The 27,631-nt window shown below is 43.3% G+C and overlaps 1 protein-coding gene across 2 annotated transcripts in view; it reads right to left on the bottom strand.

The window, feature by feature from the left end:
* Positions 1–24,799, bottom strand: part of tdrd6a (tudor domain containing 6a) — a 63,387-nt gene extending 38,588 nt beyond the window's left edge. Inside the window, exon 1 of one of the 2 annotated variants that reach the window (XM_054748505.2) lies at positions 24,595–24,799. The gene's annotated coding sequence lies outside the window, so the exon portion shown is untranslated. The remainder of the gene's footprint in view (positions 1–24,594) is intronic. The other variant, XM_015948255.3, reaches the window with a different exon arrangement.
* Positions 24,800–27,631: the final 2,832 nt, after the last annotated feature.

Genomic DNA, 27,631 nt, shown 5'->3' with positions numbered 1-27,631 from the left:
CCCAGGCCTACCCTCACCCCCCCCCCCACCCCCCCCCCCCCACCCACCCACCCTACGTGGACAAGCGGGTTCAGAAAATGGATGGATGGATAACCATTGCTGTGTCACTAAAGGAAATTCAGATGAGCCACAGAGCTGCCCGTGTTAACGGGATGGTAGTTCAAACTACTGCTGACTTTATTTGCCAAATGCAGGAAGAACCAAAGTTCCTGACGGCTGCAGACCCGGAGACTGCAGAATCTGTAGCAGCAAAAGGCGAAAATCGGCGGTCTCCAGCTACGCAGCTTTGCCTTTGTTGCTGGCCCGGCCTAGAAAGCTTATTATTGGTCAGTCCTCGTGTAATTTAAGTAATTGTATAGTTTTTGGAAGTATTTGTTCATTTTTGAAGATATTACTTAACACTACAAAAAACTGACATCTCTGCTTCGGCTCCAGGCAGGGCACAAGGTGAGGGACTGAACAGCAACAGGTTAGCTGTTCCTGTGTGCTCAAAAATGTATGTTACTGATCCATTCAAAAAATATATATCATTTCATTCACACAAAGTACATTTGTATTTTATTAACTGAAATGATCAGATTAGTTAAAAAACAAACTATGTTTAGTTTGGGTTTCAAAACAGGAATGTCACTATTTTCCTTTTACAATATTGATGTACTGAAATACAGACAAAGCAACTTGTGGATACAATGCGTGTTAATCTAGTAAGCAAAGCAGATTTTAACGTACCAACTCAGCATCTTCACACGAATGTAGCAGGAAACAAGCCTGCTCCAAATTAGGTGGGTTGGCGCATACCGGCTTCCGTACTCATGAGGGCGCTGTGGGTATAAAAGGGAGCTCTGCTCACTGTTGGAGCATGCTAAGGAAGCGCTGCATTCTGGCATCAGCTGCTGTCTATAAACTGTGCCTCAGTAGGTGATCGGCTCCGCTTTGGTGGTGTGTACTCTATTGGCTAATCAACTAGTTTTAAGGGGATTCGTACTCAAACTATGTTGTGCACTCAGCAGCTCATTGGAGAAGAGGTTTGTAGCTCCTGCAGGGGACAGCATGTGAGTTGAACTAATTCAACTCGAGCTCTATGTGTTACAACTCGGACAGGTTGAATACCTGTGCGCTGCCGGGCGGGGAAGCTTTCTTGCGGCCTAGGATGATACTAGTTGGTGGACTGCACCTTCTCCAGACTCGGTCAAAAATATAAGTGTTAACTTGTACCTTTTCCCTGTTTCCTTTTAGATTGTGCTCTGTGGTCTGGCAGTTGGCGCTGCTGTTTTGCTTCATTTGATTCGTTCAGTTTTCCAGTGTCTCCCCCCTCCTGTGGATTCAGCACAGACCTCTGCACAGTGTCGGAGGCTTTCCCACTCTCAGCATGGGAGTCCACAGGGGAAAACATCTGTGTTTTATTTAAGTTGTTTTAAATGATTGTTTGTTTGTAAACCCGTTTTCTTTTGTGCAGGCTGGGACAGGAGGTGGTGGCGGTCCCGTTTTGTGCGTGTGCTGGGTTCCCTCACTTTGGAGTGAATGTTCACTGTTGCCTGGGGTGACTTTATTATACCTTATTGTGCTTGTTTCTTTTTGGGATTTATCACCCCGTGTGTCTATTCCCTCCTTCAGTTGGTCTCAGTCCTGCAATTTATTTCCCGTTTGTCTTGTCGCCCTGTTTTTAATCAGAACATTTTTAAACATCTATATATCTATTTTATGTTTTTAAATAAAACAATTGTAAATTTTGGAACCACGTCTCATGCCTCATTTGGTGGACTAAACTTATGTGCCTTCTGATACCTACTTCCTTGGGTGAAAGTCCCAAGGTGGCGCTAACACTGTTGGCTGCTCCCTGAACCAAGGAAAAGGTTACAGCGTGTTGGAGCACGCATTATCTATAGCACCCTCATGTATTGCCACACATGGAAAGTATCAATGTTAATAAATTGAACCACAGTAGCTCTTCTGTACTTTCATTGTGCAAAAAGTACTTCAGGAGGCCCCTGCATTAAAGTACAGATGAGCAGTGCTTTGTATGTATAAGTAATTAGCAGTTGCACTAACGTAGGGTTTATCTTAAACATCTACGCATCACACCAGATTCAATTCAGTTCAAATTCAAAGATACTTTATTAATCCCAGAGGGAAATTAAGAGTTTCAGTAAACACAATTCTAAGAATTGGTGACTGTAGTCATTCGCAACCCGAGTCGCGCTAACAGATGAGCCTGCTCAAGTATTTTAAAAGAAACGAACGTTCAATAGAAAAAGAGTTCCGGTCAGGTAAAAGAACCAATGCCACATCATGCAAAATACATTGTCAAATAGGATAACTGTTCCCAGATCCCAAATGTTTACAATAAAACAAAGGTAATTCAGTAGCCTGGCCTGCCAGACTCCTCTTTTGTTTTTCTCTGTGCAGAATTAGACAGAGGAGTCTGAAAGGCCAGGCTAGTAATTCAGTGCATAAACAGGAAAATGCATGAATTCAGCCCATAAACGCATGAATGCAGGCAAAAAATATCCCATTTAGGGTATTTTTTAAAAGAGTGTGACAATATCACAAGGAAGAAAGATCCAAAAAGTAGATTTTCTATTACATGACCCCGCCCCCTTTCAGCTAACAGAATCTAAAATGTGCATTTACTCTAATAAAATAGACATATTTCTGTAACGTAGTGATTTATTCTACATACTATTGCCTAAAATACCACATTTTAAAGGAAAATGAACGGAGATGCAGAGGAAACATGTTTCAAGACAAAGCCAAATGGCGGTGATGCAGAAGCCCGCGCTCAAACTTCAACTTAAGATTCAGCTTTTGCACGTTTTAAACGTACCCACACTGGCAAAATACCATAAATTATCCGATTATCTTCGATGGTAAAATACAATTTAGATCATGAAAGCCTAGTTCAACTCATCTGACTTTTAACCCTTTTACAACAGAAACAAAATGGCAGCTCAGTTAACAAGCGCCAACCATGGTTGGCAACGTGAATTTTTTTTATTTTTCTTTATTAGTGAACATCAATCACATTACATTGTAACAACAACCAAAACTCAACAAAAACAAAAAGAACAATTCAGTAGATAAACCAAAACCTTATAACTAGACCATTAGAAATATTCTAATCAGCAGAAACAACCGGATTTATAAGATTAACAAGACACGATAAAGAAATAAAAATAAAATAAATACAATATTAACACTAATACTACTAACAGGGGTGGACCTTTAAAGCGCCCGAGCGCCAATGGCGCTAAATTTTGTCGCCGGGCGGTAAATACTTGACGACTTACCGCCCGGGTGGCGCCCAAGCTTTATTTGTCATTTACACACCAGCTTTCACCTACATCACGGCCCCGCCCTGTAGGAAGCTGCCGTTTTCGTTTCGCGCGCGTGAACCTGCGCGCCTCTAGCCACGTACTGCACTTGTATGATTCGTGCACGTACTGCACGATTCTGGTTATTGTCACGTGAACTATAAGTTCACTATTAAAGACGAAGTGGAACCACGCTAGAAACACACAAGCACGCAGGAAGATCGCGACACCACAGGGATTGGATTTGTTGATGAAATCTCCGGCAAAACGCTTTAAAACTGTTGAGGAGAAGCGAGACAGTTCGAAACGGTATGAAGCAGAGAAGCGTGTGCGTAGGTGGAACAATTCTTGGCGGTTTAAAGAAGACGGGAGGCGCGGAGAATGGCCGTATTTGAGTTGAGCAGTGGCTCGCCTGGAAAACAGACGAGAGCAGACGGAAGCAGCGGGGGGAGTGGCTGAAAGCCAGCGTTTAACGCCGGGGACACACCGGCCGCGGAAGCGCCCGAAGCGAATGGCTCACGAAGTCCGGCCGCTGCTCGCCGCTCCTCAGTTCAGATCAGACGCGCCCCATTCGAGCCGCGCCTCGGCTCAGCTGTAGTTTTTCTTTTAATTACTTGGTGTCCTCCATTTCCTCAGCTCTTTTCCTCTATGTGTGTGTGTGTGTGTGTGTGTGTGTGTGTGTGTGAGTGAGTGAGTGAATGAGTGAGGTGTGAACCAGTTGTTTCTGCCAGTTAAATCTCTTGGATTTCCCTGCATGATGGATGAAGATATCGCGCTTGTTAAATTTTCAATTTTAATTCTGGTGCCTGTTAGCAGCTGAAACACATCCTCACGTGCTTGTGGATATCATATATTCTATATGAAAACATGACTGTAATAATAAGTAAAGGTTAGCAGCTGTAGCTTCAGTGTGCTCATAGGAAACGTGACAAAAGAACACAAAACACATTTCTCCTTATGGCCTATATAGTTGTTATCATCAACGTAACATGATTTACAGAATACATGTGACCAACTAACATTTCATGTTCTACCACCGGATGTTTGGATCAAAATGTGAACCAATCAGATCTTAGATCAGGTGAGAGCCAGGCGTTTCCCATCATCCTCTAGGTTTTGCAGCCGAGGGAGAGCAACTACAGCGCCTTGCTCCAAAATCTGCGGCCGCCTTGATCTCACAAGGTTATTGTTGCCTACGTATGCATGACGTCAGAGCAAGTCGGCGTCAATTCGGACACAAATCTAACCGGCATGCACTGCTCGCCGATCACTGCTTGTAATAAAAATGAACTTGTCATCTGTTGTATAATTGCTTTATACAAGTTATTGATCACTACTGTTTGTCAATCACACTTATCATGAGGATGTAATCAAGGAGAGCCGAACATAATGTGATCATGAGGATGTAATCAAGGTAATCCTGGTGGAGGTGTGCAGCTTTGCACGCACATCAGGGAATGTATAAGGAGCAGAGCAGAGCTCAGAGCTGTTAGAGCTGTTTGAAGGATTCTATTTGACGAGGTTCATGGATTACGTTTTCTAACTGGGGTGTTCAGCTCTCCACCCATAAGCAACGGTAAGAGAAATGTTTTGTTCATGATTGATAACTTGTATGAATGCTGGTTGAATAAAGCCTTGTTGTTCCTCTAATATTCAAGTTGTGTTTCATTGTTTCTGGCGTCGACTTGACAAACGATCCTGATTAAATAAATATAAAGTGTAAAAAGAGACTTTGAGTCTTTTAAGGTAATTAAAATAAAATAAAACATTTTATTTTAGAACATTTTTGGCGTCACGAACAGGATCAGTCAAGCTATTCCAGCAACAATGAAGTGTTTTTGGAGAAGCAAAAAGGAGCCGAGTGCTTCTGGGGAGGGAACGCCGATTCCCGTGCCGATTCCCGGCTGGGAAACGGAGGAGTTCCGATCCATTGGTGATATGTTAAGGCAGCGCGGTGGACGCCCTGGGCCGTGGGGAGAGTTAAATGGAGTGGTCAGCCCCGCCGTGGTGCTGGACCGTTTGACGCGGATAGAAGTTAAAAAAAAAGCGCCGCTGGCAGGAGTGAGAGATATGATGTGGCTTTTTGCAGAAGCATGGAAAAAACAGGAGTTAGAATTGAGCAGTTGTAGAAAGCGAGCGGCGCAGGAGAAAATCCATGCTGAAGAAGTTGAAAAATCATGCTCAGAGTTTGAGCAGAGAGTGTGTGTGATGGGGAAAGAGCTAAAGCATGCTCAGAATGTTTTGGATAAAACGCTGACTTTTGTGTCTCGAGCGCAAAGGAAGGAAAAGAAGCGACCTCGTAGAGCAGGTCCTGCTCAGATCCGGGCGTTTGTAAAGAATGTTGGTGAAGATTGGAACCCAGAGAAATGGAACGGGGATCTTTGGGGGGATGATGAGGAGGAGGAGTGGGTGATTAAACCTGACCCACCACCTCAGCCCTTGTATCCATCATTACAGAGGATAAAGATGTCAGAACAAAGACCTATTACTAGGCGTCGGCGAGAACAGCAAATTATTCCACCAATACTGGTAGATATGGTGGATGATCAGGGACGGCCGGAACTCGATGAGGCGGGTAATATAAGAAGGATGTTACAACAGCAGCCACAACCCGCCCCTAGGCTGCTAACAACGCTAGAGGATTATTCACAAGATGAGTTAAATCACATGAATGGGAAGCTGAAACAGCGCCCAGGCGAACCAACTGACTCCTGGCTTAATCGCCTTATGGAGGATGGCGCGTGTGATATAGCCATAGATGCCGGTGATGCCATGAGATTTTCAGGATTAAGTACTGATGCACAGATAAATGCTGAATACAGGGCTACAGTCCGGGCATTGCCAGCTGATGAAGATTTCAATGTGGGGGATGCATATGCTCTGGCATGTCATGTAATCTATCCTACCACGGCGGACTGGTCTGAGATTAAAGGGCAATGGCAGACAGTGAGAGATGCCATTCAGCGGCTCACCAGACTCACTATTAGAGAGCAAGTGGCTCGAAACGGGGGAGCTGGAGTGGTGGACTGTAACATCTCTAAGGCAACTAGAGATCACCTCATCAGACATGCCCCACCACATTATAAACCCATGGTGACCAGCTTGTTGTTTGGCGCGGCAGACCAGACTTTTGCCGCGATAAAAGATCGTCTTGGCGAACTCACCACGCTGGGTGATTGGTCCGAGACGAGGAGAGAGGGAGCTAGAACTGAAAATAAACCCAGGATTGATCCACATTCAAGGGGTCGTAAAGGGGGGGCAATGGGCCCCTCCAGAACAGATCTGTGGAGGGCACTGCGACAAGCGGGAGTGCCGTTTGAGGAGATTGATGGATTGCCCACTAATGCATTGATGGAGAAATGCAGCCAAATGGGACTGAAGGTCCATTGTCAGTTCAGACATTGTCCTGAAAAGGACGACAGGATGTCTGTGTCAGAATTGGTTGGAATGTTGCAGAATGTGATCAGGGAGGTGGCGTCGAAGCCTGCTGAACCTTCCGCCCCTCCCAAGGAATCTTCAGAGGAGGAGAGTTCAGATGAGTGTTATCAGGTGGCGGCAGTGAAGCGTAGAAAGAAAAAACAGCACCGAAGGGAACATGATGATGAATAGGATGAAGGTCAAGCTCGGGTTGTTGCCAGTGCCTCAGGATGGTCAGTAAATGATATCAGACCACATGTGGAATTACAGATTTATTGGAAAAAATCAGTACAGACAGTAATGGCATTGGTTGACACTGGGGCGGAGGCCTCTGTAATTCATGGCAATCCTGATAAAATAAAGGGAAACATTGTACCTTTGACTGGACTTGGGGGGCAGATGTTAGTAGGAAAGGGAGTAACTTTGCCCTTAAAAATAGGAAATCAACCTATTAGAAATTACAGTGTAGTAGTGGCTCCTGCAAAGGAATGGATTATTGGAATGGATATATTGGCCGGAATGACTCTTCATCTGAAACATGGTCGATTTTGTTTTGGTATAAACAGAATCCACACCATTTTGGTAGGCAAGGTCAAAATGACACCTTTTCCCATTCCTGAAGCAACACAGGTGGTATCACAAAAACAATACCGGTTGCCTGGGGGTCAGAAAGAAATTACGGACACTATTAAAGAATATCTGGAGGCAGGAGTTTTGAAAACATGCACCACACGGTGGAATAATCCCTTATGGCCAGTGAAGAAATCAGATGGTTCATGGAGAATGACTGTGGATTATAGAGCGCTGAATAAACATACTCCTCCTTTAACGTCTGCGGTTCCGGATGTTATCACGATTGTGGAAAGGGTGCAGCATCACTCTGGTACATGGTATGCGGTGATAGATTTGGCCAATGCTTTCTTTACCATACCTATCCCTGAGGACAAGATGGAACAGTTTGCCTTTACATGGGAAGGAAGACAGTACACCTTCACCAGATTACCACAAGGGTATGTGCATTCACCCACAATCTGTCATAGGATAGTGGCTGAAAATCTGTCGACTTTAAAGATCCCATCAGGCATATTGTTATCACACTACATTGATGACATCATGATTCAGGGAAACACTAAAGAAGAGGTTGAGCAATTGCTCCCACTTCTGATAACACATATGAAGAATCATGGATGGGAGATAAATCCAGCGAAAGTGCAGGGACCTGCACAGTCAGTGAAGTTCTTGGGAATTATCTGGAATAGAGGGGAAAGAGAAATAACAACTAAAGCTAAAGAGAAAATAGCACGGTTCCCAATACCACAGAATAAGACAGATGCTCAGCGGTATATTGGGTTGTTTGGGTTCTGGAGACACCACATACCTCATTTAGGACAGATCTTGCAGCCTCTGTACAGATGCACTCGGAAGAAGGAGCAGTTTGAATGGGGGCCTGATCAACAACAGTCATTTGAACTAGCTAAAGAGGCAATCCAACAAGCTGTTTCTTTGGGGAAAATGTTGTCAGGACCAGTGGAGTTACAGGTTTCTGCAGTAAATGATTATGCTAACTGGAGTTTGTGGCAAAAACAAGATAGGTGCAGAAAACCTTTGGGTTTTTGGTCTAGGAAATTGCCTGATGCAGGACAGAGATATACTCCATTTGAAAAACAGTTGTTGGCATGTTATTGGGCTTTGTTGGAAACAGAAGCCCAAACTGTGGGGCATGAAGTAATGATGAGAACACATATACCCATTCTAACTTGGGTCATGAGCAATCCTACAACTCACCGCATAGGGGTAGCTCAAGAGGCTAGCATCATAAAATGGAAGTGGTATGTTTCTGAGAGAATGAAACCAGGAGAAAAAGGAGTATCAATGCTCCACGAGCAAGTGGCAGACGTTCCAGAAATGGATGAAGTGCCTTTTGAGGTAAAACCAATCCAGGATTCTCCTGTGAAACTGGGGGTAAGATGGAGCGAACTCACCCCAGAGCAGCAGGAGCGAGCCTGGTTCACTGATGGTTCCTGTCAATATGTGGCAGGAACCAGGAAATGGAAGGCTGGGGCATTTAACCCTGGTACACAACAAGTTATGGAACTCACAGGGACAGGAAAGAGTAGCCAATGGGCAGAGTTGAAAGCAGTACACATGGTAATAATGGCAGCTGGGGTGCAGGGAGTAAGTATTTATACTGACTCCTGGTCAGTAGCCCAAGGAATGTTAACTTGGATGCCAACTTGGCATGCTACACAATGGAAGATACATTCAAAAGAGGTTTGGGGAGCTGACCTATGGAAGGACATTTGGGAGAAATGCCAAAATATTCCTGTGTCAGTATTACATGTGGATGCTCATACTAATAACAATGATCCTGAATCCCTGCATAATCAGACTGTAGATAAGATAGTGAAAATTCAGGCTGTAAGACAATCAAGTCCTGGATTAGCCAAATGGGCTCACGTTACTGCTGGACATTAGGGTGTGCAGGGAACATTGAAATGGGCGAGGGACAGAGGAATAGATCTCATCATTGATGATATTAAAACTGCCATAGAAGATTGTGAACATTGTCAGCATACAGGTAAAGAACCGTTGGTACTGGAAAAAGGAGACAAGATAGCTCAGTTAGTAATCAAACGGTGTGTAATGTCCAAAGTTGAAGAGATTACTAAACCTACCACTATCACTCAGAGGGGTGAAACTGGGTTTGAATCATCAGACTTTACTGCGGGGGCAAAAGTGTGGGTGGAGCAGCTCAATGGTCCTCCCAGAGCTGGAGAGATTATTGCACAGGGAAAAGATGCTGTGGTAAGTGTATTGTTCCCCGGAGAGGAAAAATGGATTAATATTCCGATAAACAAATGTTACAGGAGAGAAAATTAATGCTTGTCATTCTATCTGCAGTTTTGTATGTATCCCATAGGCGGGTGTCTGAGTGACGGTGGTTGACTGGGTCCCCTTCCCCTACAAAAGGATTGAACCTTTGTCGAGGCGATGGATGGGCTCCGCGGACCTGGTGGTGTCGGATGTTTGGTCATCGTCCTCCATGTCCTCGCTGTCATCGCACTGAGGGCACATTTCTGTTGGGGGCTCACGGAAGGACAAGTGTTGGAAGAAGGGGTCATGGGCCATCTGGAATTGGTTAGCAGTATGTCCAACCGCACTCAAGGCACATTCACATGCAGAGCAAATGACGCTTGCTACTTGGGAAACCTAACATCTACCGGTAAGATGTACCGGTGCAGAGGATGTCTTAAAATCCGAGGAAGGGTGATCAGCCCAGGGGTGTTGGTTCAAGGATCAACAGTAACCTTTAATTCTGCAGCGTGCATCTGTGCATACCATCAGGGGAATGGTACTTGCATACAAAATGGCACAAATTGGAGTATGAAGGTTGATCGCGATTTCCGGATCAGGAATGGAACTGTAATCACAGGAGGACGCGCCTATTTGTACATATTCTGGGTGCTGCCCGACACAGCTAGAGCTACGCAGACAGCTGTAGCTCCCCTGGTTCACACTTGTCAACAAATGGGACAAATAAGGGTAGCCGAATATGTGCGATGGACTGTGAAATTCCCTCCTATTCCGCCTTGCAACAGGAGGAGGCGAGCATGGTATGACACCGTGCTAGGAGGAACTGGAACTTTGTATGGTCTGGCTAACACAGCAAACAATGAGGTAACACGAACTATGCTGTCCAACACTGGAGAATACACCGCACAAGCTGTCACCAAGACTGCAAGATGGATGCCTTCGACTGTATCTAGTCAGCTAGAAGGAAGTGATGTGTGGAAAAGTGTATTTAAATGGAATCTAAAGCTTTGGAATGAAACTTATGATGCATTGCATAATTTGTCACACATAGGTAATTGGACAGTCTGTTCCTTGCAGACTATTCATGCTGAGACACAGAGAAATAGGTTTCAAATGCAGGTAATGAGTAATAACTATCATGCATGGCGAACATTATGGAACATCAGTAGTTCATTATGGCTACAGCTACATGCAGAAATGACGATTTGTAATAAATCTATGTGTACTGGATACTGGGATCAGTATAATATGACATCAGTAATGACTGTGTGTAGATATCAGATACTGCCGGTGATAACCACTAAAGGGTTTTGGTATCTCCATGTTAGTGGAGAGTGGTGGGATGTTAAAACAAATCGAACATATGAAGTAAAACACTGTGATGAGACTGATAAGGGTTTAGCCTGCCCATTGGTAAAAGGACATAGCAATCCATGTTTCACTGATTCAAGGGTCGTACTCTGTGATTGGACGGTCACACCCCCAGAGGAACAGTTTTGGCAGGTGGGTCCTAACACCTTATGCGTGGCTACAATGACCAATTCCCCACAGGTACCTTCAGTTCCCTTTTCAGGTTGTCTCAAGGGTATACATATGTGGGAATGGAATAACGTGACCTATTGGTTGAGTAATTACACTGTATCTAGTCGGCTGACTAAGATACAATGGGAGGTTTTACACTCCCCTTGGACACTCTCACTGGAACGATTCAAATGCGCATTGGATGGTTCCACTGAAGTGGCAAAATTGATTGACTCTCATAGGTCCAACCTTTCCAGGCTTATGGTGTCTACTCTTGTGGCACAAGGGGAAATAAAACATGTTGCTACATTGATTGAACAGGCTTCCGCTCATCATTGGTGGGATATATTTACAGGACCGCTAATAAAGTGCTAATTCCACCTATGATTGCAGCATTAATTATAATCAGCATTCTAACATTGTGTAATCTTATTATTTGTTGGTATGTTATTCGATTAAGAAGAGAAATAAATTGGGTAATAATGCAAAGACTACGATGAAAATTAAAGTGGAACTACAAGGTATGTTATAAATGACGTTGGTTTTGATGGGGAAATGGTGATGGATATGTTACATAAATTAGATGAAAAGTTCAAGAGTGGAATGTAATAAAAATGAACTTGTCATCTGTTGTATAATTGCTTTATACAAGTTATTGATCACTACTGTTTGTCAATCACACTTATCATGAGGATGTAATCAAGGAGAGCCGAACATAATGTGATCATGAGGATGTAATCAAGGTAATCCTGGTGGAGGTGTGCAGCTTTGCACGCACATCAGGGAATGTATAAGGAGCAGAGCAGAGCTCAGAGCTGTTAGAGCTGTTTGAAGGATTCTATTTGACGAGGTTCATGGATTACGTTTTCTAACTGGGGTGTTCAGCTCTCCACCCATAAGCAACGGTAAGAGAAATGTTTTGTTCATGATTGATAACTTGTATGAATGCTGGTTGAATAAAGCCTTGTTGTTCCTCTAATATTCAAGTTGTGTTTCATTGTTTCTGGCGTCGACTTGACAAACGATCCTGATTAAATAAATATAAAGTGTAAAAAGAGACTTTGAGTCTTTTAAGGTAATTAAAATAAAATAAAACATTTTATTTTAGAACACTGCTAGTCTAATCTGCGCAGAAATGGCTCATCTCGAACACAGTCAATGGCTCGAATACAGCAAAGCGGCGTTGGTGATGTACTGCGTTGTATGCCGGAAGTATGCTACGACAAAATCGTGTTTTGTTGAGGGAACAAACAAATTCAAACTTGAATACGTTATTATGTTTGTGAATGTGTAGATTCTTGGCGGGGCCGGTAAATATTCAGACTTACCGGCCCGGCTGGCCGGTTGGTTTTGAAGTTAATGTCCACCCCTGACTAATAATAACACAATAATAATAATACATATTTAAAGACAGAGGACCTTAGTTCACAGGATCTTCACTAAATCTGACAAGTGTAACAGCCTGTACAGTCTTTACTTTAAGAGATTTGCGAAATAGCATAAAATCGTTTTGGAAAAACTCCTCCTTGAACCGTCACCTTATCGTGGTGGAGGAGTTTGAGTGCCCTAATGATCCTAGGAGCTATGTTGTCTGGGGCACTTAGTGCCCCTGGTAGGGTCTCCCATGACAAATTGGTCTTAGGTGAAGGGTGAGACAAAGAACGGTTCGAAGGATCTTTCATGGCGGTTAAAACGAAGAGTCGGAATACCCGGCCCGGAGGGTTACCGGGGTCCCACCCTGGAGCCAGGCCTGGGGTTGGGGCCCGTGAGCGAGCGCCTGGTGGCCGGGCTTTCGCCCATGGGGCCCGGCCGGGCCCAGCCCGAACCGGATACATGGGCTCGTCCAACTGTGGACCCACCACCCGCAGGAGGAACATGAAGGGTCTGGTGCAATGCGAATCGGGTGGCAGACCAAGGCGGGAGCCTTGGCGGTCCAATCCCCGGACAAGAAAACTAGTTTTTGGGACATGGAACGTCACCTCGCTGGCGGGGAAGGAGCCGGAGCTTGTGGCAGAGATTGAGCGGTACCGGCTAGATATAGTCGGACTCACCTCGACACACTGCATTGGCTCTGGAACCCGAGACCTGGAGAGGGGTTGGACACTCTACTTTGCTGGAGTTGCTCCGGGTGAGAGGCGGAGGGCTGGGGTTGGCTTTTTGTTAGCCCCGAGACTCTCTGCCTGTGTGTTGGGGTTTACCCCGGGGGACAAGAGGGTAGCTTCCTTGCGCCTTCGGGTCGGGGAACGGGTCCTGACTGTTGTTTGTGCTTATGGGCCGAATATCAGTTCAGAGTACCCACCCTTTTTTGAGTCCCTGGGACGAGTGCTAGATAGTGCTCCATCAGGGGACTCCATTGTCCTGCTGGGGGACTTCAATGCTCACGTGGGCAATGACAGCTTGACCTGGAGGGGTGTGATTGGGAGGAACGGCCCACCTAATCTGAACTCGAGCGGTGTTTTGTTATTGGACTTCTGTGCAAGCCGCAGTTTGGCCATAACGAACACCATGTTCGAACATAAGGATGCCCACCGGTACACTTGGTACCAGGGCAGCCTAGGTCACAGGTCGATGATAGATTTTGTAGTCGTATCATCTGACCTGCGGCCGTATGTTTTGGACACCCGAGTGAAGAGAGGGGCGGCGCTGTCAACTGATCACCACCTGGTGGTGAGTTGGATCAGATGGCAAGGGAACATGCCGCGTAGACCTGGCAGACCCAAACGCATAGTGAGGGTCTGCTGGGAACGCCTGGCAGAAGAACCTGTCAAGACGGTCTTCAACTCCCACCTCCGGCAGAGCTTTGACCACGTCCCGAGAGCAGTGGGGGACATTGAGTCCGAGTGGGCCTTGTTCCACTCTGCGATTGTCGAGGCGGCTGTTGCTAGCTGTGGTCGTAAGGTGGCCGGTGCCAGTCGTGGTGGCAACCCCCGTACCCGCTGGTGGACACCAGAGGTTCGGGGAGCCGTCAGGCTGAAGAAGGAGGCCTACAGGGCGTGGCTGGTCTGTGGGTCTCCGGAGGCAGCAGACAGGTACCGGATAGCCAAGCGGGGTGCAGCAGTGGCAGTTGCCGAGGCAAAATCTCGGGCGTGGGAGGAGTTTGGTGAGGCCATGGAGAAAGACTATCGATCGGCTCCAAAGAGGTTCTGGCAAACTGTCCGGCGCCTCAGGAGAGGAAGGCAGCAACTCGCTCACACTGTTTACAGTGGGGATGGGGAGCTGCTGACGTCAACTGAGGCTATAGTCGGACGGTGGAAGGAATACTTTGAGGAGCTCCTCAATCCCACCAATGCGCATTCCGAGGAGGAACCAGAGCTGGGAGGCCTGGGGATGGACTGTCTGATCTCGGGGGCAGAAGTTGCTGAGGTAGTCAAACAACTACACAGCGGCGGAGCCCCAGGGGCGGATGAGGTTCGTCCTGGGTATCTCAAGGCTATGGATGTTGTAGGGCTGTCATGGTTGACACGTCTCTACAACATTGCGTGGTCATCGGGGGCAGTTCCTAGGGAGTGGCAGACCGGGGTGGTGGTCCCCATCTTTAAGAAGGGTGACCTGAGGGTGTGTTCCAACTATAGGGGGATCACACTCCTCAGCCTCCCTGGAAAGGTCTACGCCAAGGTACTGGAGAGGAGGGTCCGATCGATAGTTGAATCTCAGATAGAGGAGGAGCAATGTGGTTTTCGTCCTGGCCGTGGAACTGTGGACCAGCTCTATACCCTTGCAAGGGTGATGGAGGGGGCATGGGAGTTTGCCCAACCAATCCACATGTGCTTTGTGGATTTGGAGAAGGCTTATGACCGTGTCCCCAGGGGCACCCTGTGGGGGACGCTCCAGGAGTATGGGGTGGGTGGCTTTCTGTTAAGGGCCATTCAGTCCCTTTACCAGAGGAGCGTGAGTTTGGTCCGCATAGCCGGTAGTAAGTCGGACCTGTTCCCAGTGAGGGTTGGACTCCGCCAGGGCTGCCCTTTGTCACCGGTTCTGTTCATCACTTTTATGGACAGAATTTCTAGACGCAGCCGTGGTGTGGAGTGTGTCGAGTTTGGTGGCAGGAGAATCTCGTCTCTGCTTTTTGCGGATGATGTGGTCCTCCTAGCTTCATCCAGCTCTGACCTTCAGCTCTTGCTGGGTAGGTTCGCGGCCGAATGTGAAGCGGCTGGGATGAGGATCAGCACCTCCAAATCTGAGACCATGGTTCTCGACCGGAAAAGGGTGGCTTGCCACCTCCGGGTCGGGGGAGAGGTCCTACCTCAAGTGGAGGAGTTTAAGTATCTCGGGGTCTTGTTCACGAGTGAGGGTAGGAGGGATCGGGAGATCGACAGGCGGATTGGTTCGGCGTCTGCAGTGATGCAGACGCTGAGCCGATCTGTCGTGGGGAAGAGGGAGCTGAGCCAGAAAGCCAGGCTCTCAATTTACCGGTCGATCTACGTCCCAATCCTCACCTATGGTCATGAGCTTTGGGTAATGACCGAAAGAACGAGATCGCGGATACAAGCGGCCGAAATGAGTTTCCTCCGTAGGGTGGCCGGGCTCAGCCTTAGAGATAGGGTGAGGAGCTCGGACATTCGGGAGGGACTCGGAGTAGAACCGCTGCTCCTCCGGATCGAAAGGAGCCAGTTGAGGTGGTTTGGGTATCTGGTCAGGATGCCTCCTGGACGCCTCCCCGGGGAGGTGTTTCGGGCATGTCCTGCCGGCAGAAGGCCCCCGGGTCGACCCAGGACACGTTGGAGAGGTTACATCTCCAATCTTGTCCGGGAACGCCTTGGGGTCCTGCCGGAGGAGCTGGTGGACAAGGCCGGGGAGAGGACGGCCTGGAGCTCCCTAATTGGGATGCTGCCCCCGCGACCCGGACCCGGATAAGCGGAGGAAGACGAAGACGAAGACGTTTTGGAAAAAAGGAAAGTTTGGCTTCACTTTCATAAAACGGCATTTGTGAATAAAAAATTTCCCAAAAATTATCAAATTGTTAACAACGAACTGAATCTGATTATTTTTTTCTATACACCCAAATTGAATAGTATTATATGTGAATAAGGGGATATTGTAACTCTTTTTGAATAAAAGCCAATTGTATAAATCTAACCAAAATGTATTTACCCATTTGCAATCATAGAAAAGGTGTTTCTGAGTTTCAATTTCACTATTACATAGGACACATAAATTATCTTGTATATTAAATCTGATATTTAAAAATTCTTTACATGGATATATATTATTAATCGTTTTAAAGTGAACTTCCTTCATTTTGGGGAGAAGAGGATAAGAAAGAAACTCTGTTCTTATGACTTTAGTATCTATAATTGAGAAAATCGGAGAAAGAACTTTCTTTCTGACAGGAATAGGGAATAACTTGTCTGACAAGAGGGCTGCAACTAACGATTATTTTCATAATCGATTAATCTGTCGATTATTTTTTCGATTAATCGATTAATCGGTTTGTTACTGTTTAGCTATTTAACCTATACAAGTGATGGATGCATTTCAGTTAAGAAAAAAAAAACATAAGAGAATTGTGCAGTTGACTGCAATCTATTTTATTGCACATGAACACAGTCAGCAGTAGAAAATGAGCTAAACAGTGCAAAATATCAGTCCAGAATAATTTTTTAGCATTAGCTGGAAGCCTGCTCCTTCCACCATGGATAGTGGCCTCATGTCTTTTACCAGCATGTTTAGAATAGAGTTTGTAAGTGGTATGAATTGCTGGGGGGTGAGTGTCTTGTTCCCCATGTAGTTGTCCATCGTTGCTTGTTTTTTTCTGCATAAGAAACACAAATAGACTGAAATAAGTACACATATAAAATAAAGCAGCACACACACTACAACACTAAATCAATGTTAAATTATTTGAATTAATTAACAATATACAGTGATCATTTATTTTGAGGGTTACGTTCTACAAAATAGCCCGCAACAGGAGATATTAAGAAAAAAAGTCTAATTTTTTTACTATTAAAAAGCTCAGAGTAAGAAGCTCATGAGGTTTTTACTTTGAGTCGGGAGTGTTTAAATTAGCTAGAAAAATGTGAAAAATGTTTATTTTGTGTAATACTGTTTAAGAAACATGATAAAAATGTGTTGTGAGGCGTTTTACAGCGTTAGATAGTAAAACAGCCTTTTAATAGTAAAAAAATGACTTTTTCTGAATTTCTCCTGTATTTAAAAATTGAAAGCGTACAACTATGCCGCGTTATATTCACCTGGACACAGCTCGTCTGTATATTTTTCACCGCAGAGTTGTCCTTTTTTGAATGAGGAACATAGTTATGGGTTTGTGCCGTTTTTCTCTTAACTAGAACATTCTTATAAACAGACGTGCTAAATTTGGCAAGCGCATGATTCACAACACGGAGGAGATTCACGATTGCATCTAGTCAATCAGAAGTAGAACACCGTAGACTGACGCGACAAAAAAACATGTTTAACATCCACTATAACGAACTCAGCTAAAACACTAAGTCCAGCTTGTTTATTTTCTGTTACTTACCGGGCTGGCTCTTCCAAATGACGGCTCACTTGACCGCGGTGCTCTTCCTCAGCCCCCACGTTTTCGTCTCAAATGTTCACTTAGGGACGTCGTGCTTCCGTGCCATGCTAGATGGTTTTTGCATATTTTGCCTTTTCAAGGCATCTAGACTGAAGTGCTCCCATACTCGTGAGGTTTTTGTCCGGGGTTTCTCTAAAGTTTTGTCGCTTCTATTTTCTTCCGTATTTCCTCTTGTTCAGCCATCTCTCACAGCAAGATGAGCGTCAGTAACGTGATACGTCATGAAAACCGAGGGCACTCATTGGCTCATTTCTTCTTCTACGGCTCCACTGGTAGATCAGTGGCTCATTACTGCCACACACTGGCGGCAAATTTAACAGCTTGTAACCGATGTCAGATTGTGGTAAAAATAGACTTTATGCGGTAAAATATGATTATTAAACAACTAATCGATGACTAAAAAAGTTGTTAACTATTTTAATAATCGATTATAATCGATTAAATCGATTAGTTGTTTCAGCTCTAGACAAGACTGCTCTTAGGTAAGAGTTATTACATTTACGGTCTGTAAAACTCAAATCACCTATAGATAATTTAGGAAGCTTAGGTGTATTTGTTCCATGTTGAATACTTTGACCATCTGGCCAACAGCTGGAGAAATAGCCTTTATAACTCTAGAGTATTCCAATACAGAACAGTCTATATTATACTTAATTTTGAACTCAGTATGCTCCAGAAACTTACCCTTACTGTCCATCAGCTGCATTATGGCCCAAACTCCTTTATCCATCCAACTTTTATAATACATGGATTTCCGTTTATACAGAACAAATCTGTTATTCCTTGTAGAGCTGAAACGATTCCTCGAGTACCTCGAATAATTCGAGTACAAAAAATCCTCGAGTCAAATTCTCTGCCTCGAGGATTCGTTTAATTCATATTTAATTAATTCATGGCTTTGCAATCGCCCGGGGTCATGTTTCACCCGGACCGAAATAAGTGACGCACATGCCCACTGGACTGAATGCACACGCGAGTAGCAAATGTAACTTAACTTTCTCTTAAGCCATGGCGGACAACTTGAACCCCGGTGGAGTGCGAAAAAGACAGAAAATGTCAAAGTTGTGGAACCATTTTTCACGTCGTAAGGTGGAAAACGTAGTCCAGTATAAATACAGTAAAATGGATTTAGCCTAGCACAACACCACATCCTCCGTGCTGCAGCACCTGTAAATGTCACTTCTGCAAGCGGACTCGGACTCGGAGCCTCTACAAGATAATGCATTTTAGCCTGTTTTTCTATATATTCTGCGGACTCTGCGACTTTTTCGTTTGTAGCACTCAGTTTCAGCTCACACCGTACGTCTGGTAGCAACACGTCGAACTTAAAATGTGCTAAAAATAGCAGTTTTTACACAACACGTTGGACTTTTTATTGCGTTATTGATGTCCGTTGTCCCTCGGGGTTTCTGCAGGAGGACACGGGTATTTATGAGTGGCGGAGGAAAACGAAAGAAAGTAAATAAATGTTTTGTGATCAGTATAATTTGACAAAACCACAGCAAACATGCTCTCGACAATCCTTGTTATTGTGAGAAAAAAAGTGTGGAAATTAAAACGGACGTGTGTTAATAGGGAAACAGCCGGCGAGCTGTTTGCGCCGTGAGCGGTTCAGATTCTGTTTGGGCCGCAGCCGCTCGCAGCGTTATCCTCCTAGTTTTTGTCTGACTTGCAGGCTAGCAGATTCTCGCACGAGGGGAAAATCGGCTCAGGTTTACTTATTTTTTGCACAGGCATTTGTTTACTGTGAAGTAAAGTTGAAGTGCTGAAGTTATGCAAACTAACTTTGAATAAAACTTGAATAACTGGCAATTGCTTGCTCATTTTAAGAGGTCTTTCATAATTATAACATGCTATTTGATATCATCACTTTTATTGTCACGTCACATGTGCAGGTACACTGGTACAGTACATGCAAGTGAAATTCTTGTGTGCGAGCTTCACAGCAACAGAGTTGTGCAAAAATACAGTAATGTAAAAACAAGTAAAATATAAAAATGGCTAATCTAAGTATACAAATGAATAAAGTAAACAATAACATAAGAGATATAAAATGTACAGAGGTTGGTATGTGCAAAACAGTGGCATTAATGTACAGTATGGAGCGTGTAATGTTGGAACTTGGTGGAGCTCGCGACGAGGCAGCCATACTCGGCGCCATCTTGGCTCATCAATATATGATATAAAGGTTTACAAACACAAAAGTGTAATTTATTAGAGTACTCGATTAATCGAAAAAAAGATTCGATAGAGTACTCGATTACAAAAATATTCGATAGCTGCAGCCCTAATTCCTTATAGAGGAGGAATGTGGGCTGAAGTTGTGCGAGTAGATCATTTTCCAGTACATCAACACTTGTTTAATATAGTTAGAAAGTTTGATGGGTAATTTAAGAGGATCAAAATCACATTTTAACAGAAAATCTATACCTCCAATCTTCTCAAACAGAAATGAAGGAATACAAAACCAGATAGAATCTTTCTTAATTAAAATTTTTTTAGCCATTGTAATTTAATAACTCCATTCATTACTTCAAAGTCAATGACTTTCAGACCTCCTTCTTCTAACCCCCAAATTCCACTACCTCCGCTCCGCCCCCCGCAGACGCTCGCTTCCGAACTCAATTTTTACTGCTACCCGCTCTACAACGGCTCCGCTCCGGTGCGGAGACCTGAGGTGGGCAAACAAGCATGCGCGGGATTTTCGAGATCTTGCGATACAGTCCGAGCAATAAACGCGGAAGTTAGATCCAAACACCCGTTGTGTGGGAGAAGCATCGAAATGAACCGTTTAATCTGCCCATCATTTGTGTAGAGATCAGCAGTGTTTGGATCAACAAAGTGAGACTACTTTGATAGTAGAAACTGTATTTATGGCTTACTTTTGTGAATTTAAACTTCAGCCGCCATTGATAATTGTTAAAAGTTGTTAAACCTGTGTATATGAAACAAAAAAATGCCTTTTGTTTATCGATTTATTGTGAAAAACGGAAGTTGTGCTTGCTCCTTTTCCTGTTGTGATTTCTGTCCATTTACTGCGGAGGTGCTCCGGCGTCCGGCGAAAATAGGATCGATTCTATTTTTGCCGGACGCCGGAACAGAGGGCGGCGCACTGCGCCGCACTGCCGGAGCACGGCCGCAGTAGTGGAATTGCTCTGATTGACTACAACGGGACCGATTTTGCTCCGGCGTTCGTGTCGGAGCGGAGGTAGTGGAATTTGGGGGTAAAGGTTTTACTAGATCGTTTTTCCTAATCAAATGTTGTTTATTATTCCAAATAAAGTCATATTGTGTTTTATTTATTCTCTTAACATATTGGTCAGGGATAGCTACTGAAAAAGCAGGATAGATTAATCTAGATATACTCTCCATTTTTGTTAAGAGTATTCTACCAAAAATTGATATATTTCTTTGGAGCCAACTATTTAGAATCTTTTGATTTTTATTAATTATCGGTTGGATATTGTTATCCACTCTGTCCTTAAAGATTTTATTAATCTTCATACCCAAATACTTAATTTCATTCTTAATAGGGATATCGCAAATATGAAACTCCTCAGTATCATGAATTGTTAATATTTCACATTTGTTAGCGTTCAACCTTAAACCTGAGGCTTGTGAGAACAAAGACAGCGTTGTCATGGCATTAGGAATTTCCTTGGTACTATTCAACAATAATGCAGTATCATCTGCTAGTTGAATTATTTTAAGCGAGTGTCCTGCCACTGTTAACGGTTTAATTGATTGATCATTTTGAATTAGTAAAGTCAGCATTTCTGTTGCTATAATAAAAAGAAGTGGACTAATAGGATCTCCTTGTCTAACTCCTCTATTAACTGGAAATCTGGTTGTCGTACCCGAAGAAAGAAGAACTGCACTCGATATATCTTTGTATAGGAATGTAATAATATCAATGAATTTTTTACCAAATCCAAAGTGCTGGAGTGACTTTATAATAAAATGATGTTCGAGGCTATCAAAAGCTTTAAAAAAAATCTAAGAACAGTATAGCCCCATCCTCTTCTACCAAATTTTCATTATCTAATAAATCAAGAATCAAACGGATGTTGTCATGAATATGTCTATTTGGAAGAAAACCTGATTGAGTTTCACTAATGAAATCATTTATTCCATTTTTTAATCTGTTAGCCAGTGTATGAGTGAATAATTTATAGTCCACATTCAGCAACGTAATAGGTCTTAAATTATCAATATTAGATTTATCTTTGTTGGGTTTAGGTATCAGTATTATTACTCCTTGTTTCATCGTAGTTAAGAGTGAATTATTCCGAATACATTCTTGTAAAACTTCAAATAGTAGCTCTCTAATATCTTTCCAAAAGTATTTATAAAAGTTTGTGGTTAGACCGTCCTGGCCAGGAGACTTACCCAGTGCTACCTTTTAAATCACCTTGTCAAGTTCAGAAATATTCAAATCCATATCACATTCTTCTTTAAATTCTAAATTAATTTGAGGGATAAACCTTTCAATGTAGTTAAAGAATTTTATGGAATCTAATTCTTTAAAGTGAGAAGAGTATAACTGACGGTAAAAATTATAAATACTGACTGAAATTTCTCTTTGATCTTTAATTAACTTACCATTAATATTTAGTGAATTTATCACATTTTTTGTCTGTCTATTTTTCTCTAATTTACTAAAATATGAGCTATTCCTCTCTCCATCTTCTATCCATTTTGCCCTTGACCGAATGAAAGCTCCTTGAGCCTTATTTAAATAAAGCTCGTCCAGTTTTGATTGAAGTTTTAAATATTTCTCTCTATTCGTATCTGAAAGTGTACAATCTCCGCAAAGTTTATTCAAATCCCTCAGCAATTGTCTTTCTGTTTCTTTATTGTTTTTCCTCCTTTCTTTACCATAATTAATAGAATATTTTCTGACTTCATATTTGAAGAATTCCCATTTCTTCCCTGCAGAATCAAGATGAGGATTTTCTATGACAGACAATAATAGTTTCTTAATCATTTTACAGTATTCCTCATCATTCAAAAATAACGCATTAAATTTCCAGTATCCGTTTCTACTTCTATTTCCTGTCTTAGGAATTAAGTTTATAGAAACTACACAATGATCCGTAACAGGGGCTGCCGATATTTCTGCAAGAGAGATATGGTCTAAAATAGCTTGAGATACTAGCCATTAATCAATTCTTGACTTATTAATTACCATTTGTACGTATCCATGAAAATTGTCTAACACACGGGTTAATATGTCTCCAAGCGTCTGACAGCGAGTTGTTTACACAAAAACTTCTCAATGTTGGATTATAAACATGTGTAGAGAATTTAGTGGGATATCTATCCATCCATTCATCAGGAACACAGTTAAAGTCCCCTCCAACCAATATATTATCTGTTGGATATTTAACTTTAGATTCTCCAATAATTTTTGAAATTTCATTTAAGAATATTTTGTTTTCTGTAATCAAATTATATCCGTAAACATTACAAATAATCCACAAAACACCCTCACAATTCAAAACAGCAACTATCCAATGACCCTTTGAGTCTGCTTTATATTCCACAAGCTTACCCGGATAGTTGTTAAAACAGATCGCCACCCCTCCAGATTTGTTGGCTCCATGACTAAGAAGGATGCTGTCTCCCCATTGAGTCTTCCAGAACGCCTTGTCGTCTTCACACGAATGAGTCTCTTGAAGAAATATAACTTGTGCTTTTTGTTCCTTACAGAATAGAAATAATGCCTTTCTTTTGGTAATGTCCTTTAGTCCTCTTGCGTTTAATGAAATAAAAGATATTCTTGAACTCATAAGGAATTCAAAACAGATCTAAACCCAAAAAGCAAAAATGTGAAAACAAACAAACAAATAATTAGATAAACAACAAACAAACCCTAAATTAGATATAACAGGAATGTAAGATTTCACCAAAGAAAACTAGCTTAGTGACTAGTAGAACTGTCCCTCTAAATGACTTCGCCACTCATTCGGAAAGCCGTCCCCACCTCCTCCTTCAGGGGAAAATCTGGGTGTTTTCAATAAATGCAAACGGTCCTCTGAAGTATGCTCTCTTGTTCTTCTCCCGCGCCTCCTTCACCTTCGGCCACAGCAGCCTTCTCGCTTCTCCCTGAATCAGATCTTCTGCAAATCTTAGACCATTTTTCTAGCAGACATCACAGTTCTTGGAAAGCTTCCAGATGAGGTCTCTGCACTCTCTCTTCACGAACTGAATAATTACTTTCCTTGTATGGAGAGCATCTTTTTTCCCGATACGATGCACCGTATCCACCATATCCTGGAAGCTCCACGGGACTCCCGGGGCGATTTTGTTCAGAATAGCAGTTACAGTGCCTTTTATGTCTTCGTTGTCTTTTTCACTTACACCCTTAAGTCGTAGGTTCCATCTCCTCTCGTACTTTAACCAGTTCACTTTCCAGCAGCGTTGTTTTGCTCTTATTCTCCGCGACTTCTTTCTTTAGCTCCGTTAGCATGCTTTGCTGTTCCTCCATCTTGGTGGCTAAACTTTCCAGTTTGTTTTCTTGCATATCAAATCTGTCAGACAGGTTGGTTACCGCATTTAGAATCTTTATCAGTGTAGAGTCCCCCATCTTCTGTTTCTTTATCCTCCTCTGCCCTATTTTTCTTCTTGGACTGCACCTGAGGCTTGTTAGGAGTAGTCGGCGGCGCAACACTTTTGCTCCCGCTCACGGACTTTTCACCCGACATTTCCACACAGTAAGCGTGATCCTTTAAGCTCATAAATGCATAAGATGACTTCACTCCTCAAGCGACAATATTTTAGCCAACTGAATGAGAGTAAAAAGGCTATTTACTTTGCAATTTCGAGGGAAACAGTGAGAGCTCCTAGACGGACATGCTACTCAGAGCGCCATCTTTTCCTGATGGGCGATAGAGCTACCGCCAAAGGCTTTCCGTGTTTGGCAACGTGATTACCCGCTTACTTAGTTTTCCGTCTAAAAACGTATTCGTAAGAACTAGCCGAACTTACCCCTATTAATCCTGGTCAGTTTTCTCCCACGCCTCCGAGATGCACTCACGATCTCAACTTTAGCTAGCCAGCTAAAACCAAAACCGAGCGCTTGGCGCGTGCGAATGGTGTTTTTTTTTTTCTTTCGAGAAGCTCCTGGCGTCGTCCAACAGCAGCGCGAAGGAACTGGCTGCGCAGAAAATGGCGGTGTCTGGTCAGTCGTTAGACTCTTACCATATTTGGAAATGGCGCAATAGCATTCCGGAACCAAAGGGGGCGCTATAGCTAATATAAAGTAAAGCAAGTAGACCTACTTTTGAAGCGGTTTGAAGATGGAGTTGACAAGTTCATTGAACACATTTTGTTAAACAATTTTTCACGGAAAACAGAACGCAAAGTAAGCAAAGGATATTTTTGTCTTGTAGCAAATTATATTTATTTTGCTTAGTAACTGCCATAATTCACAGAAGCTAACGCAAAAGTTAGGATGTTGCATTATCTAGCAATTATTTGTGAAAACTCCTAAAATTAGGTTTCCTGCAACGTAAAGAGACGCCAAGCACGCTAAACGGTTGAAAAGAACAACCAAAAATTTCTTACAAACAGCTATAGAAATGTAACAGACATTTAAACAAAGAGATATAAAAATAAAGTAAAATAGATAGTGAAACTGTACATGGCCTACGGTGAAACGCAATCCATTAATTAACTACAAATATTAAATACTGCATTGCACCCAGAAAAAAATTATTTCATTTATTTATTTATAAAGCACTTTAATGCCACCAACCAAGGCTGCTGTACATGATAAAATCATAGATCATATACATTAAAATTAGAGACGACAATAGGACTAAAAAATGGATGTCATAAAACATTAAAAAAACACTAAAAACAAATAAAGTCAAAATGAGCATAATGCCTGAAAGTAATAAAAATTAATAAAAATATTCTAAAAAATATTACCAGAAAAATAACAATAATACCAAAAACGTATAAAGTTAACTAGATAATATTGCTTCAATTTATCTTTAAAACTCCAGACAGTAGATGGCTGTTTAATATCCAGTGGGAGTTTGTTCCACAGTCTTGGGGCCAGTATTGCAAAGGCTCGCCCCCCTCGAGACCTGCAGTTAAATCTAGGCTCGAACAATAAATCCTTCTCTGCAGAGCGGAGAGGTTGAGTAGGAACATACCTTACTAAAAGCTCTGCAAGATAAGGTGGCGCTGTTCCGGCAAGCGCCTGGAAAACACAAGTCCGGAGTTTCATTTCAATGCTATGCTTCACAGGCAACCACTGCAGAGCACTAAGGACTGGAGATATGTGCTCCCACCTTTTTACCCCATAGATGAACCTGGCTGCAGCATTTTGCACCGTCTGGGAGCAAATTAAAGCAGCAATAAATCAACAGTTATGGCATAAAACACAGCTTTAGAGATGCAGGAGATGCCTTTGAACACATGACAGGCTTTTAGAGTCTAAATAGGTGAGTTTTTATCCTTCGTATAAAGGAACTCCGTTGTTCAGCTGCTTTGCAGCTTTTTTGAAGTTTATTCCATCTGAGAGGAGCATGGAGCCCAAAAGCTGCTTCTCCATGGTGGGTTGTGATTCTGAGCATAATTAGTATATTTGAATTAGAGAAGCGGAGCGGTTTGAGGGGTTGACATAGATAAATGGCCTTTCACACACTTTGGTGCTGAGCCATTTCAAAATGTATAAACTAATAAAAGTATTTTAAAGTATATTCTCTGATCTCCAGGGAGCTGTAGCTCAACAGGTTGAGCGGGTTGTCCAGTAATCGGAAGGTTGCAGGTTCCATCCCGGCTCTGGGCAGAGAATGCTGCTGTTGTGTCCTTGGGCAAGACACTTAACTCACCTTGCCTGCTGGTGGTGGTCGGAGGGACCGGTGGCGCCTGTGCTCGGCAGCCTCGCCTCTGTCAGTGGCTGCATCATAGCTCATCACCATCAGTGTATGAATGTGTGTGTGAATGGATGAATGATCCACTGAGGGGCGCTATACAAGTGCGGGTCATTTATCACAAGACTGTAGAACTGGAGTGATGTGCTCTACTTTCCTGGTTCTTGTGATGTGAGCAGCAGTGTTCTGGATCAGCTGCAGCTGTCTGGTTGACTTCTTAGGCAGAGCTGTGAAGATGCTGACTGTTGCAGTAATCAGTCCGACTATAGATAAATGCTTGGAGGTCCTTTAAAGGGACATTTTGGTACTTCTTCACATTTTAAAATCATTTTCTTGAGCCAGTACGTGCTAAAATGACTCTTTACAGGGTTAATCAAAAGCCACCCAGACCCTATCGCCCCCTGTGGCCTGAATATCACACTTGCAACTTTCACAGGTGCCGGTCCGGTCTGCTGAGACTTAGAAAAAGTTGAGCTGACCTAATCTGACGCTGCTGTCCAGCTGGTTTCAGCACGTTTCCTGCATGTTTTAGATCATGAACACAGCTGATTTGTTTAGCTTAGCGATGATCCTCTCCTCTAGACGCATCAGAACGCTGGAAGATGTTTCAGACGAACGCACTGCGAGGAGATGGCTTTGCTTACACAAACGGACACTAGGGGGTGCTAAAAGCAAGCAGAACTGATAAGTATCCCTTTAATCCGTACATGTGATGGAAAGCTGCCCTTGTTATGTGACCCTGAGGTTCAGGTCCATCACTACACCCAGATTTGAGGCCTGATCAGTAGTTTTTAGCTGTAGTGACTGAAGCTGTGTGCTGACTCATGCTTGTTCCTCTTAATAATTGCATCCCTTTTATTTCCATTCAGCTGGAGAGCGTTATGGCACATCCATTTGCTGATTAATTCAATGCTTTTGTTTAGGGTTTGGGTGGGTTCAGTCACCTGGAGACATGTAGCGCCGAGCATCGTCTGCATCGTTACACCAACTCGCTTTAGGGTTAGGGTTGGATGTTATAATCTGGGCTAACTGGAGCCTGTAGATATTACAGTGCAGGTGCTGAGGGGGAAAATACTGTGTGTGATGGGATGGAAAGTGTTAATGTTTGTTATGCTCTTCACCGTGCACGTAGCGCAGAT

Source organism: Nothobranchius furzeri, chromosome 2 (assembly GCF_043380555.1).
Source record: "Nothobranchius furzeri strain GRZ-AD chromosome 2, NfurGRZ-RIMD1, whole genome shotgun sequence".
Classification (NCBI taxonomy): Eukaryota; Metazoa; Chordata; class Actinopteri; order Cyprinodontiformes; family Nothobranchiidae; genus Nothobranchius; species Nothobranchius furzeri.
This window is presented reverse-complemented; position numbering and strand designations above follow the sequence as displayed.